Source organism: Sminthopsis crassicaudata, chromosome 1 (assembly GCF_048593235.1).
Source record: "Sminthopsis crassicaudata isolate SCR6 chromosome 1, ASM4859323v1, whole genome shotgun sequence".
Taxonomy (NCBI): Eukaryota; Metazoa; Chordata; class Mammalia; order Dasyuromorphia; family Dasyuridae; genus Sminthopsis; species Sminthopsis crassicaudata.
This window is the reverse complement of record NC_133617.1, coordinates 211,965,176-211,980,100: the sequence shown is the minus strand read 5'-3', so window position 1 is coordinate 211,980,100 and position 14,925 is coordinate 211,965,176. Positions and strand designations below refer to the sequence as shown.

Here is a 14,925-nt window from a genome sequence, read left to right as displayed (position 1 = left end):
CAAAAAGATGTCAAAAGGTACATACCCTTTGTGACCCAGCAGTGTTATTACTGGGGCTTATATTCCCTAAAAGAGATCTTAAAGAAAGGAATATGCGAGAAAGTTTTTGGCAGCCCTCTTTGTAGTAGCCCAGAAACTGGAAACAAAGTGGATGCCCATCAATTGGAGAATGGCTGAATAAATTGTAGTATATGGATATTATGGAATATTATTGTTCTGTAACAAATGACCAACAGGATGATTTCAGAAAGGCCTGGAGAGACTTACATGAACTGATTGCTGAGTGAAAATGAGCAGGACCAGGAGATCATTGTAATACTTCAACAACACTATATGATGATAAATTCTGATGGATGTGGCCATTTTCAGCAATGAGATGAACCAAATCAGTTCCAATAGAGCAGTAATGAACTGAACCAGCTACACCCAGTGAAAGCACTCTGAGAGATGACTATAAACCACTACATAGAATTCCCAATCCCTCTCTTTTTGTCCGCCTGTATTTTGGATTTCTTTCACAGGATAATTGTATACTATTTCTTTTTTAATTATTAATTTTATAATTATAACATTTTTTGACAGTACATATGCATAGGTAATATTTTACAACATTATCCCTTGTACTCCCTTCTGTTCAGAATTTTTTCCTCTCCTTCCCTCCACCCCTTCCCCTAGATGGCAGGCATTCCCATACATATTAAATCTGTTATAGTATATCCTAGATACAATGTATATGTGCAGAACTGAATTTTGTTGTTGATGTTGTTGCAAAGCAAGAATTGGATTCAGAAGGTAAAAATAACCTGGGAAGAAAGACAAAAGTGCAAACAGTTTACACTCATTTTCCAGTGTTCCTTCTCTGGGTGTAGCTGATTCTGTCCATCATTGATCAATTGGAATTGGATTAGCTCTTCTCTATGTTGAAGATATCCCCTTCCATCAGAATATATCCTCATATAGTATTGTTGTTGAAGTGTATAATTATCTCCTGGTTCGTACACTATTTCAAAGTCTGATTCTTTTCGTACAGCAAAACAACTGTCTGGACAGGTATACATATATTATATTTAATTTATACTTTAACATATTTAACATCTATTGGTCAACCTGCCATCTGTGGGGGGGAAGGAAGGGAAAATTAGAATAAAAGGTTTGGCAATTGTCAATGTTGTGAAATTACTCATACATATATCTGGTAAATAAAAATTATAAAATTAAAAAAATTAATTAATTAATTAAGAAAAAAAAAGAAAAAAAGAAAAAAGCCATTCTCCAATTCATAAATGGTCAAATGATATTAACAGACAATTTTCAGATGAAGAAATTGAAACCTATTCGTAGTCATATGTAAAGGTGTTCCAAATCATTACTGATCAGAGAAATTCAAATTAAGACAATTCTGAGATACCACTACACACCTATCAGATTGGCTAAGATTACAGGAAAAGATAATGACAAATGTTGGAGAGGATGTGGGAAAAGTGGGACACTGTTGGTGGATTTGTGAAAGTATCCAGCCATTCTGGAGAGCAATTTGGAACTATGCTCAAAAAGTTATCAAACTGTGCATACCCTTTGACCCAGCATTGCTGTTATTGGGTTTATATCCCAAAGAAATACTAAAGAGCAGAAAGGGACCTGTATGTTCCAAAATGTTTGTGCAACTCTTTTTGTTGTAGCTAGAAACTGGAAGTTGAATGGATGCCCATCAATTGGAGAATGGTTGAGTAAATTATGGTATATGAACGTTATGAAATATTATTGTTCTGTAAGAAATGACCAGCAGGAGGAATACAGAGAAGCTTGGAGAGACTTACATCAACTGATGCTGAGTGAAATGAACAGAACCAGAAGATCGCTGTACACTTCAATACTGTATGAAGAGGTATTCTGATGGAAGTGGATATCTTCAACATAAAGAAGATCCAACTCACTTCCAGTTGATCAATGATGGACAGAAATAACTACACCCAGAGAAGGAACACTGGGAAGTGAATGTAAATTTTTAACACTACTGTCTATCTATCCAGGTTACTTATAGCTTTGGAAGCTAATACTTAATGTGCAACAAGAAAATGGTATTTACACACATATATTGTATCTAGGTTATATTGTAACACATGTGAAATGTATGGGATTACCTGCCATCGGGGGAAGGGAGTGGAGGGAGGGAGGGGATAATTTGGAAAAATGAATACAAGGGATAATATTATTAAAAAAATAAAATAAGATTCCTTTCTAATTACCCAACCCATGGCTGACCTTGATTCACAAATCCTGGTCAAAAGCACCTTTTGTATATCCGGTCCCAGCCCCACCATTAGCTCAGCTTCCCCCAGCCTTCACCTAATCTGAGCTAACTGAAAAGCCCTTGGAGACCTTAGGGGTACTGCCCATCATCTTCTAGATATAAAAGGAAGGACCCGGAATGCCCTCTTTGCAGGAGTCCTCCCAGCCAACACATGGTATCCTTCCAGCCATGTAAAGTTTCCTACCTGCCTAGCAGCAACCTTTGGCTCTGGCATCTTTCTAACTTAACTTTACTTCCAAATTTCTACAATAAACCTTTTATTTCTCAATCTAGGTTTTCGGGCCTGTAAATTCATTTTACAGGGGGCACTGTGCCTCATGGGATTATCTTATTATCTATGCGCCAAGAAATGTGGTTCCCTTTTTCCTTTCCCTCATTAATATGATCATTCTATTGCATTTTACAATTAATAAAGTAATCCTACAAATGTCAAAAGGAATTGACGAAGAAATTAAGGCACTAAAATGTATTTCTACTTACAAAATTCTTCACAAAAATATATGGAAGACGTTTAAGTACAATTTGTATTTTATATATTTTAGAGGTTAAATTTTGAGAGAGAAAAACAATTTGGAAATGGAAATTTGTTGTTTTCAAATGTCCTTTCTTTAATATGAAAAATTCTAAACTTTTATAAAATATTCTCTTAATTCTTCATAGTATGAGGAATGCACAATATGCTTACATTTAAGTATGTCTCTTAAAATTATTCATATGAAAATTTACAATGCTATTATGTATATATATATGCATATATATGTATATGCATATATATAAATATATGTATATATGTTTATGTTGAGATTAAATAAAACCTTGTTTAATGAAACTTGAAATATTAGAAACTAGGAGAAATATCTTGAATGCTGAAAGAAGTGAATTTACATAGAGTTGGTGAACTTATTTTTTTTTCTATTTCTTATAAACTATTACAGTACATTTAATTTTTTATGCAGTCCTATTTTTTTTATTTAAAACATTATTCTTAGAGTACCAAAGGGAGTCTATCACACACATACACACACACACACACACACACACACACACACACAGCAAAAGACAGAGAGAGAGAGAGAGAGAGAGAAAGAGAGAGAGAGAGAGAGAGAGAGAGAGAGAGAGAGACAAGAAAGAGTTTAACAATTCCTAACAAATAAAACTGAAGAAAAAAATGAAAAAAATATTACTTTAAGAAGAGGGGAGAAATAAACCTATTAGGTATTGTATATCCTTAAAGCAGGTTCACAAAGAGTTTTAGTGATTGCTTATTTTTCTTTCAAAACAGATCATGAAGAATCCTTATGATGTGCTAGTATTTGGTAATTATGTCAAGAAAGGCAGCCATACCCCAAAGCATCATATTCCTAAATTGGTACTGTCAGAAATATTACTCTAGAACAGAAGATTGTGTGTCTGACCCAAGAGATGAAGTGATTAAGATAGCATGAATAGATATGTAGTTTAGTGCCATTCTTTTATACTTATTCAAATAACAACACATCTCATGTATTCAAAATCTGCCCTCTCTTTAACAAAATTTTGTTAAAATAGAAAATTAGGAAATATTTAGCTCTAAACAAACATAAAGTACACATTTTCTTCCTCTTTAATAATATGAAAATATTTAACAAAAAGATAACACAATGTGTGTTTGTATGTGTGTGTGCATGTGTGTGTGTGTGTGTGTGTGTGTGTGTGTGTGTGTGTGTGTGTGTGTAAAATACAAGACTGAGATGTAGAAAGATATTAATTTAGGCTCACCCTTATGACATTATTTAAAATCATAGCACATTTATAAAAATATAATAGCAGCTAATTTATCTTACATGCTCTTTCAAATATATACATTTTATATTTCTAGGTAAGTTTCTTTGAAGAATCAATTTACTTTATTCAACAATATATTAGTTACACAAATAAACTAGATGGTCCTAAAATTGTTGCAGGAGAACACAGGTAAATTTTTACACATTATGTAAACTGTTATTATTAACATCTTAGTTTGAAAAAAAAGCAGATTTTTTTTTTCCTTTGTAGCTGTCATATTCTGTAAGGAACTGAATGAGACACACACAATAAATAACACAAAGAGAAATCAACAGCTTTTATCTCCCCAAAGACAAAAGTCTTATTTTGAAGGAAAGAATTGATATCCAACTGAAAAGTGATGTTGGAACCCATTCATTTTTCATCAAACACTGAGGATAAGGGTTATATTTTGTTTTACCAGTTCAGGAACAATCTCAAGCTCTGTCAAAAGGTATTTGTTTAGTGACAAACAATACCCTAATCTGTTCAAAATTCAAACAGGGACTTGCTGCTATACCTTTTTGACTATCCTTTCTACCTCTCTTTGGCCTTAAATTTTCAAAGCATTATTCCTTTATCAAGGAGGTTTTGTTGATGTCCCATTAGAGATTTAAAAGGAAACAATTGACAATGAACAATAAAGATAATTTAGATTTAATCTTTTCCCAAAACAGAGAAATACTGATACCTTATATTTTAATAATTTATTTATTCGTTGAATGAGTTTATATAGGCAGTTTCTAAGAAGTATAACAAATAGAGGAAAATTATCTGGATTAGTGGAACCCAGAATTAATAAACTAAACTTTGAAGCAAATAAACAACCCTAAGAAATTATTTTTTAGAAATATATGAGATCATAGTAGAAGTTTTATTTGCAAATTTATTCAACATAGTCATAAGAGTTCTTTAAAAAGTATTGTCCAAACAGACATTTATTTTCTCTTCTCCCCACATAAAGCTCTAAGAGGAAAAGGGGGAGAGGAAGAAAAGGGGAAAAAAATAATAACTTGTAATAAATTTACATAACAAATAAAATACCACTTTGGCCAAGTCCAAAATACTCTTTTTTGTTTGTTTATTCTGTGAATGAGTTTCTCATTTTACCTCTCATGGAAATACAGGGCTTATACTACCACACTAGTGATGTATATGTGCTTTGCTGTTTCATTTTTAGGTTCTTTCTGCCTCAATTGTTTCAGCAATAGATATCACAGGTATATACTATGCTTAACTAAAATGTCCCATTCTTAATCAGTTATCATTAGAAACAGTAAAGGCTAGGCTAGGTTACACACACACACACACACACACACACACACATGCGCGCGCGCGCGCGCGTGTGTGTGTGTGTGTGTGTGTGTGTGTGTTTGAATCTCTAGTAAACTCACAAAAGAGGACATTCATGTACTAAATTCTTTCTTCTGTTTTTCTAGAAAAAAATCAAATATTTTTCTAGTTATGGTAGGCTGAAAAAGGATCTACTCTCAAAAAACAAATCAGTTTTAGTAGTTGATCTTAAAGCCAGTTAGGACTTTAAAGAAAAAGAAAAAAAAAAAACTGCAAACTGCTTTTAAATTAATGATCTAACAAAAAGATCCTGATCTATTTTTGGTCAAAAGTAATAAACAGAATTAGGCCCATGCACAGATAGATAGGGCCTAACCAAGAACTCCTCTGAACATTAGACATTGAAACAATAAATAAGACCAATGTCCTGCACAGGGTTATTGTACCTGGCTTTACACCAATGTGATCTACATCTTACTTGAACCATTCATGACAGGGAATGCTGTCAATTACTCTTTAGGAAGTGTAAAAAGAGAAGAAAAGACCAGTTAAAGCTGGAGTTGATAAAATATTACTAAAAGACTGAGACAGAAAGCAAGAAGTGAGCATTGATTTAAGATCTAGTACCAGTTATTTCATACAGAATGTTAGTGACAGTGGTTTCAAATTAAAGAGATGATAGGAGTTAACATAGACTTTCCAATGAATATATCCCAGAGGGGACTAGCCTGAGCAAAATTCTTAATATAACTGCAGATGGAAATATGAATAAACAATGAAAATACATCAAGCACAGTGAAGAAATATTAGAGGTTAAAATAACCCCAAGGGGATAAATGCAGAACAAGAATATAACAATTAGATCCTTAGAGTGGGAAAAATTGTTTGACAACAGGTGTCCTAGGGGATAAAATAATGAGACATTGTTCTAAATAAATTAGACTTCTGGAAAAAAGTATGGATGGAAAATAAATAGTTAAGAATTAGAATAAACATTGAAAAGTTGAATAGAGAAAATATAATTCAGTGAGTCAATAAAAATAAGAAATATAAGAACAGAATAAAAATATAAGAAAAATGAAAGTCATCTTAGGCATTACTACATTGAATAAAATAAAAGTGACCTTGGAAATAGAACAAGGAAAGATAATTTCTGGTTCATTATACTCTCTGGAAACAATAATCAATTTCACAACCTAGAAATCATTCATGCAAGCAGCTCAAAAAAAAAAAATAACCCTAGGGCTAAGGAGAAATAGAAAGAAAAAATATGTCACCTCCTAATTGAAGCTCCAAAATGAACTATTCCAGAAAAGTCATAGTAAAATTCTTATTGGTCAAAGAAAAATACTATAAGGATCAAGGAAAAAGTAGTTCAAATACCAAAGGATTATAGTCAGGTTCACAGAAGACTATTTTGCTATTGTGATAGAAGTAAGAAAGAAAATCTTGGGTTACAAGATTAAAATTTTCAAAAGCCAAGGATGTACAACCAACAAAATTAGGTATATTCCTAGAAGTAGGAGTTAATAAAAGAAATGAATCTTAAATATTAATAATATAATTATTAATAAAAAACAGATTTAAATGGAAATTTTCAAATAGAAATTCAGGGGTTTAGGGATATTTGGAAAGATATTTGAGTATTAGGAAGAAATTGAATAATGATGAAAGGCTTACATTCCAATGGGATGGGCAGGAAAGAAGTGTCCTTTTCCAACATAAATATATTAAGTAGTAAAAATGAATTTAAATAAAAAGATGGCCTTGGGTGATATTATTCTATTATAATCTTCCTAAGAGAAAAAAAGAAAAGGGAGAGAAAAAGAAACCATTTAGAGAAGAAAGGAAAAAGAAGAGCTAGGAACTCAATATTTTCACAAATCAAAAACAGGCCGGGAGAAAAAAGAAAAGAAATGGACATATAAATAAGATAAAGCCAAGGAGAAAATAGTCAAAATAAAAAAAGCAAAGGTAAGTTATTTAGAGTACCCTCATAGTACTATGAAAACATGAGGAAGGCCTCCTCTATTCACTGAATGAACATCCTTGAGAACAGGAATTAGAGGGGACAAGTATGTATGAATGATTTGAAATCTGAATTGTTAGAGGACATATTTAAATTAAAGATAGGCAATTTGAATAATTGACTTTTTTTTTTTTTTTGTAATGTTTCTTTCACAGAAAAAGTTAGTTCCAAATTAGACACTACAAATATTTTTCCCTCTTTAATCCAGGGCTCTTTCAGACAGATTATTTAAATTCAGTTACTCCTAAAAACAAGTATCAGTCAGTTTAGATCAGAAGTCCTTAAGATTGATAGTTGAGAAGGTTCTTTTGTTCCTTCAGAGAGACTTTTGTCCCAATCTCTCCTCCCTAGATTACTTGTTAAATTTTAGATAGGAATTGGGAAACTAAAGAAGAAATGGCTTTTTATCAGTAACATTTTGAATGTATTTTCCTGTAACACTTTCATCTAACCCACTCCTGCTTTGTATTATTGCTTTTCTTCTAGAAATAGACAATACTTAAAATTCTCAGTCATTGGTGCTAGAATAATAGACACCTTGAGGTAGTGCAGATTAGCAAGAGGCTGAAGATCTCAGAAGTATCTTTTCTCTCAAGTCACAAAGGGCCATCACATTTTCAATCTTTCCCTTTAAATCATTCTCTCTAAAGCTATCATTCATATCCCCTGCATTTCTCATATATTTATCTATTTATATACCTATAGTTTCTCCCATAAAAATGTAAGCTTCTTAACTTTTCCCCCTATTTTCTCTCTAAACCTGCCTTCCAAGTGAACTAGAAAAGAACCATAAGGAAATCTAAATTACTCTATTAATTCAGTAGTGAATTTTACATTTTAATTAATTTTTTAAAGATGGTTCCACAGTGGAAATCATTCATGTGTTTAAATCCGAAGATTTTCATTTCTTTATATATTAGTTAAAAGATGAAAAGTGTTCTCAGGGGATAATATATCGAAAAGATAAGAAATAAGAGGGAAATGAATACAAATAATATACTTGAAAATTCCTGTGGTACATACATGTAGAATATACAGTATAGACCACAAATTTTGCTTATTTTCAGTATGTAAGCATTCAATAATTATTAGAAATAGATACTAGACCTAGGATTTCATGGATATGAGGAACTCTTTGATGAGAAAATTAACTGTACCAATGAAGGCCAACACCTTTCTGCTTCTTAAACTCTTCGAGACAGTTCTAGAAAACTGAGAAACTGCATCTTACCCAATTCTACATAGGTGGTGTGAAATTTGAATTTCAGGGCTTCCCACCTCTAAAGTCAACTATTTAACCACTATAATATCCTGCTTCTCAAAAGAACTTATGATAACAATAATTGCCTTGATATTACATTTTCAGAGTGTCAAGTCACAAAAAGAAGGTAGTAAGTTAGATTTTTTTTGATGGATGATCTAGTCTGTCAAGTATAGGATATTATTTTAACTCTTTTAGATAGATAAAGTACATAAATTGCAAAGGCCTCAGATTTCCTATCAGTTACAAGGGAGAAGAAAAAAAAGAAGCAGCAGTATATGGAGGAGGAAAGAGAAGGAGGAAGGAGAAAAGGAAGAGGGAAACTTCACAGATTTTTTTCCTAGCTCTTACTTTATTAGCCTATTATCTTTTAAACTAATTTAATAATTTATATGTAATTTGACCAAAAAAAGCAGAATTTTACATCTTTTGGAGAGAGAGAGAATTAATTTAAATTTGTTAAAATTAATTTAAATGTGGTCATAGTGCTATTTGTTTATAAAAAAAAATTCCACTTATAATCTCTTTTGATTTTATAACTTAATGAACTTGATCTAGCTAATCTCTGATCTTTTATTTCTGAAATCTCTGATCGTTTACCTCTGAAAGTCTGAGATTCTATGGGCTACCAAGAACTACAGATATTGTTATCTTCATTTTATAAATATGGAACTTAAGTACAGAATTTCAGTAACTTTCTCAAAATCACACAGCTAATAAGTTATAAATGAAGGAATTGAAAGTAATATCAAAATCACACAGCCAATAAATGATAAAGGAAATAATTTACACTTAATTAAAAAGCATTGATTAAAGCTAAACCTTTTGTTTTTCTGTGGCTATATTACATTCTAAAACACTAAATATTAAAATCATTCTTTATAAATTGATATTACTATGACATTACTTATGTTTCAATTAATTCAAGTAATATGTAAAGAGATTATTTGTATGTGTGTAGACAATGCATTATACATAGTAATTGCTTAACAGATGTTTTTATAGTTTCAATGCGTTGTTTTTTTCCTACAGATATTTTAATCCAGACAAGCACATTTATGCATAGGATTCATTTATACTTGCAACATATTTTCAAGGAACAGATTATCATTTTTATAGATATAATCTCTTTGTGGCTGTCAGTTATAGAATTGTATTTATTTTATGGAATCATTGAAATTTCCTAACTTGAGGGATTTTAATGAGATTAAAAATACTTCATAATAGATATGCTAGTTGGAAATGAATACAGTGCTAAAAGCACTATGTAATTTGTACTTTTCAGAAAATGTTATTCATTTTCATCATTTTTCAGAAATATTTATCTAAATGTTTGTGTACATACACACACACACACACACAAACACACACACACACACACACACATATATATATATATATATATATATATATTTCAAAAGTTTCAAGTAATGTTTAAGAGACCATATGGATTTCTGATACTTGATAATAATATTTATAATCCATATTAAGAGTAAGCATTGTTAAATAAATTGAAACTGTTAAAAACAACATTAATTATGATAAATAATTTAACTGGCATTCTGTTTGTTTGTATACAAACATTTGGATACATCATGTTTTATCCTATTCATACTATCTACTTTCTTTCATTTAAGTATATACTATATTTTTCAAAATATTGAGGAAACTTCAGTAAACAGAAGCCCATTTTTTAAAAAAACAATATAACCTAAATAAAGTATCCTTTTTAATTTTAAGGTAGAACATGTCATAATATATACCATTTCATAATAAAGAGGCACACCTATTCTATCATTAAAAACTTGAAAAGAAATTAGTCAAGGTAACCCCTTTGCTTGAGAACAGTTGCTTAATACATTTTGAATGGCTTTGAGGTTTTCAGGCATTTTGTCTTTATGGTATTTTGAAAGTATAACCTCTAAACATCCCTTTAAGTAGTTTTTGATAAGTTTTCCAACACAAGAATTTCAGATAATACTGAATATGCCAAGTTATCAAAATCTTACCTGTATAACTTCTATGCCCTGAGAGGCTTGCAGATAGAAAGTATAAAAGTCAAATTAAACATTTGATGGAGCAAAGGAAAGAGTTCTTTTGACTTCACAGTCTACTCAGCAAGCTTCAGAAGTCACAGCTTCCTTCTAGTTACAAACTCTTGTGCTTTCAGTTTCCGATCCTGACAGTATGTCACTGCTTTCTGAGTGCTATTTTGGGTGCCCTGAGTAAAACTACGAACACTGGGACTTTTGTGCAAAATATCATAAGGGCCTCTGATGTTCATTCAGAGTCTGGAATTAAGATGCAGACAACTCCAGCAAGCAAAGCACAAGCTGATTTTCTCTTTTCTTCACAAAAAGTCCCCACCAGGGAATAAAGTACTTATTGGCCAGTTAGTGAGGTGATGAGGAGGTAATTCATCTTGTGGGAGAGAATTTTACAAGTGAAAAGGACATGCTCTGTTGTTTAGAGATTATTCAGTGAAACAAATGATCAATTTAGAGCAGTCATGAAAGTTGCTTAAAAGAGATTTTCACAGTCTATTTATGCCTTCTGGCAGTTTCTTTACTAAATCATTTCTGTTCAGAAATCTAGTATAGTACAGTACAAGAATGCAGTGGTCAAATTATAATTTGCAGCCTCTACAGCTACACAGTGGTTTTACTAAACAAATCTTTTTATCTCTAATGATGTTCATGCAAGTTATTTTTAGCCAAGATTATTACATGCTTCTCCTAGCTTCTTATCTTTCTTTACTCTAATCAGACAAGTAACAAAGAGTAGTGCAAACAGTATCTTGAGACATGATAGATACTTTAAAACAAAAGCTTTATTATTTTCAATGTTGGAATATACAAGTATTCGTAAAAAGAATAAAACTTAATAATATTCTTGGGTTATTTTGCTATCGGGGTGGTAGACAAGAATATAGAAGGGTAGAGGAAAGAAAATATATAGGAATATTCACTCTTTGCCTGTGTAATATCTACATGATGTAAAAAATCTTTCCATAGTCTAAGAACAATATAAAATATTTGAGGAGTGATTAAATTAGTGGGGCAAAAGGAGGTAAAGTCAATGAGGTCAGGAGTAGTCAATTTTCTGAATCTCTCTATCCTCTTCTTTGAAAAGGTGAGGAAGTATGTATTCTTTATTACCAATTCTCAATCATTTAAGAAATTAAAAGTTACATCAAAGGTATGGTGCTACTCTTTAAAGTAATAGTAAAAATGTTTGCTATATAAGGTTAGAATTAAGGTATCACATAGATTTTCATGAACTCATAGTCTTTACTTTTATTGAAGACTATATTTTCTTTTTTCCACAAGGTGATTAAAATTGTTTCTTGATTTACTATTAAAATCAATAAAGAATGGAAATCAAATGACAAAGAATTATTAAGTATAAACTACATATAAATACTCTACCCAATAATATATTGTCCCTCATCTCAAGTTCAAGATCTTTATATATCCCAGTGCCTGTAGAACTAAAGAGAATAATTTTAATTCTGATGGTGTCATAGCAATATATTAAGCTTCTAGATTTAGGACAAATTATAAAAAAATATCATAATAAGTATTTAAGAATGTTTTGAATCAATATTCTTATTAGTTTGTGAATATTATAACACAAAAACAGTGGGAAAGTTTATATGTGTATAGAAGTTCAAAGGTCAATAAGGCCACTTGCAAAATGAGATAAATTTGATATTGTAAGAAGAATAGTTGAAAAGATGAGAAAATGAGGGGAATGAAGGAAACCAAAATTTTGACTATAAAATATGATTCATTTTCCCTTGTATAGAGATGATCTGAATTTTTTTAATTGATCAGAATTGTGATCATTCAGTCAAATAATAGTAGTAGAGGAATCATTTAATCTTTCAATTAAAAAAACAGTCATCATTTTCCTTATAATAACTTTTTTACAACTGAATCTTGGATATAATCTGTTGAAATTTCACACAAAATGATTTTGACCAGGGATGTTTTTTTTTTCTTTCTAAAAATATAGTAAATCTTAGAACCCAAATTAAACAAACAATAGACAGAAAAAAACACCATTGAACCAATCACTGAAATAAACTAACAAATTCTTATCCAGACTTAAAAAAATCTAATGACAAAAAACCCACTAACTCCCATTTCAACTTTAGACTAACTCAAAATGTTAGACTTTTTTTTTTCTTCTTATATTTTAAATTTCCAATCCTTTCTCTTCATTTTCCCCTTTAGATCGCAAGGACAATAAGTCTAATCTCTGTTTCAAATAAGTGAAGGAATTATTATTGGTTGTCAGTTGCATTTCTGGGTTCTAATCAATTCTTGGCCAACAACATGGCTAGTCAACAACTTTTCTTTAAAATGATCTGGAGAATTAATTGGACTATAAGCTGATTTTGACAAAAAATATTAGATATATAGCAGCCTATCTCCCAAACCCACTACCTGCCAGAAATTTCGCTTGAAATATGTAAATTTTACAGGACTAGTGTAGTGATAGTGCTATACTCCATTCCATTCAGAGTACATCTAAGGTTGTATACAGTTCACATGCCACATTTCACTGAATACTGGTATAAAATGGAAAAAGTTTGGAAAAAAGTAACAAAGGTGCTAAAATCAATGAGTCTTACCATATAACAATCTACTGAAGAACTAGACTAGTTTAACCTGCAAAGTAGGTTTTATTTGGGGTTTGAATAATCCCTGTAATCCTTGAAATACATGAAATACATGAGTCACCTTCTTTTAACAGTTACATAATTATTGAAGTGTTCTTACAAACTATGACTATAGATTTCCTTTGAGAAATATGTATTTTTCAAATTTAAAAACATGGAAAAAATGCAAGAGAGCAATAAAATGTGTGTATCACATGAAAAGCAGCATTTGACAAACAGAAGGGTGAAGAAACCAATTCTTGTCAATATCAAATGTTCTGAGTTGGGTTAATGCAGGTAGAAGGATACATATTTAATTACTGATACAAATTAACAACATATCAAAATTATTATTTGCTCTAAGTAATTTTCATACTTTCTCATTTATTAATTTAATCCAAATGGAAAGTTTTATTACCAGAGTACAAATCTTAATAATTCTGTTCTCAGGGGATTATCATCCTATATTTTTAGAGTACAGGAAAAAGTATAATTCATTTCAGTAATAAATATGCATCCATATTAGAACTCTTACTCTTGCCATAAAACATTTTGAGCAATGAATGTTTATCATCTCCTGCTATAGAAAGTAGTCTTGCTCTGGCAAGTGTAGAACTTTATGAGATCTGAAATTCTTTCAATTATAATATGCAAGAATTCTATATTTTGTGTGAAACTAAGCACTTTGCTTGAATAATTATAATGGTTAAAATATCCTAAATAATAATGAGTGAAAAATCTCCTCATTCAAGGAAAAAAAAGAAGAATAATAGTTCTAATATAGCAATCTCAAGTTTATAAATGATTTAAAGTTCATCCTATTGGATTCATATTTGAAGAATTCTCTCTGTAACATATCTGATAGATGTAGTTATTCAATATTTGTTCTAAGTTCTGTGATAAGGATTGTATAACTTCCCAAAGTAGCCTATTCCATTTTTTGATAGCTCCAGATTTACAAAGCTTTCTTTCTAATTGGTTTTAGAATATATAGAGACAGTCTTTGACATTTCAAATGTATTTTTATATCCATCAGCATTCCTCCTTTCTACAATCTATAGTCAACCATACATTTATATTAAATTAATTAGATAGAAGATGGATTGAAAATGTATGTTAGTAGAATACCACCTTAATATGAATCAGCTTTATGACACATCACTCAAAAAGTCTAATATTTTCAGAATTGGCCATAAGAAAGATAAAATATCCCAGGCTAAAATGTTTGTGGCAGCTCTTTTTGTTGTAGCTAGAAACTGGAAGATGAATGGATGTCCATCAGTTGGAGAATGGTTGGGTAAATTGTGGTATATGAAGGTTATGGAATATTATTGCTCTGTAAGAAATGACCAGCAGGAGGAATACAGAGAGGCTTGGAGAGACTTACATCAACTGATGCTGAGTGAAATGAGCAGAACCAGAAGATCACTATACACTTCAACAACAATACTGTATGAGGATGTATTCTGAAGGAAGTGGAAATCTTCCACATAAAGAAGATCCAACTCACTTCCAGTTGATCAATGATGGAGAGAAATAACTACACCCAGAGAAGGAACACT

The 14,925-nt window shown here is 31.1% G+C and overlaps 1 protein-coding gene across 4 annotated transcripts in view; it reads right to left on the bottom strand.

Moving 5' to 3' along the window:
* CDH19 (cadherin 19) overlaps positions 1 to 10,920 on the bottom strand; it is a 230,725-nt gene extending 219,805 nt beyond the window's left edge. Inside the window, exon 1 of one of the 4 annotated variants that reach the window (XM_074274235.1) lies at positions 10,707 to 10,920. The gene's annotated coding sequence lies outside the window, so the exon portion shown is untranslated. The remainder of the gene's footprint in view (positions 1 to 10,706) is intronic. The other 3 variants (XM_074274253.1, XM_074274226.1, XM_074274243.1) reach the window with 3 other exon arrangements.
* Positions 10,921 to 14,925: the final 4,005 nt, after the last annotated feature.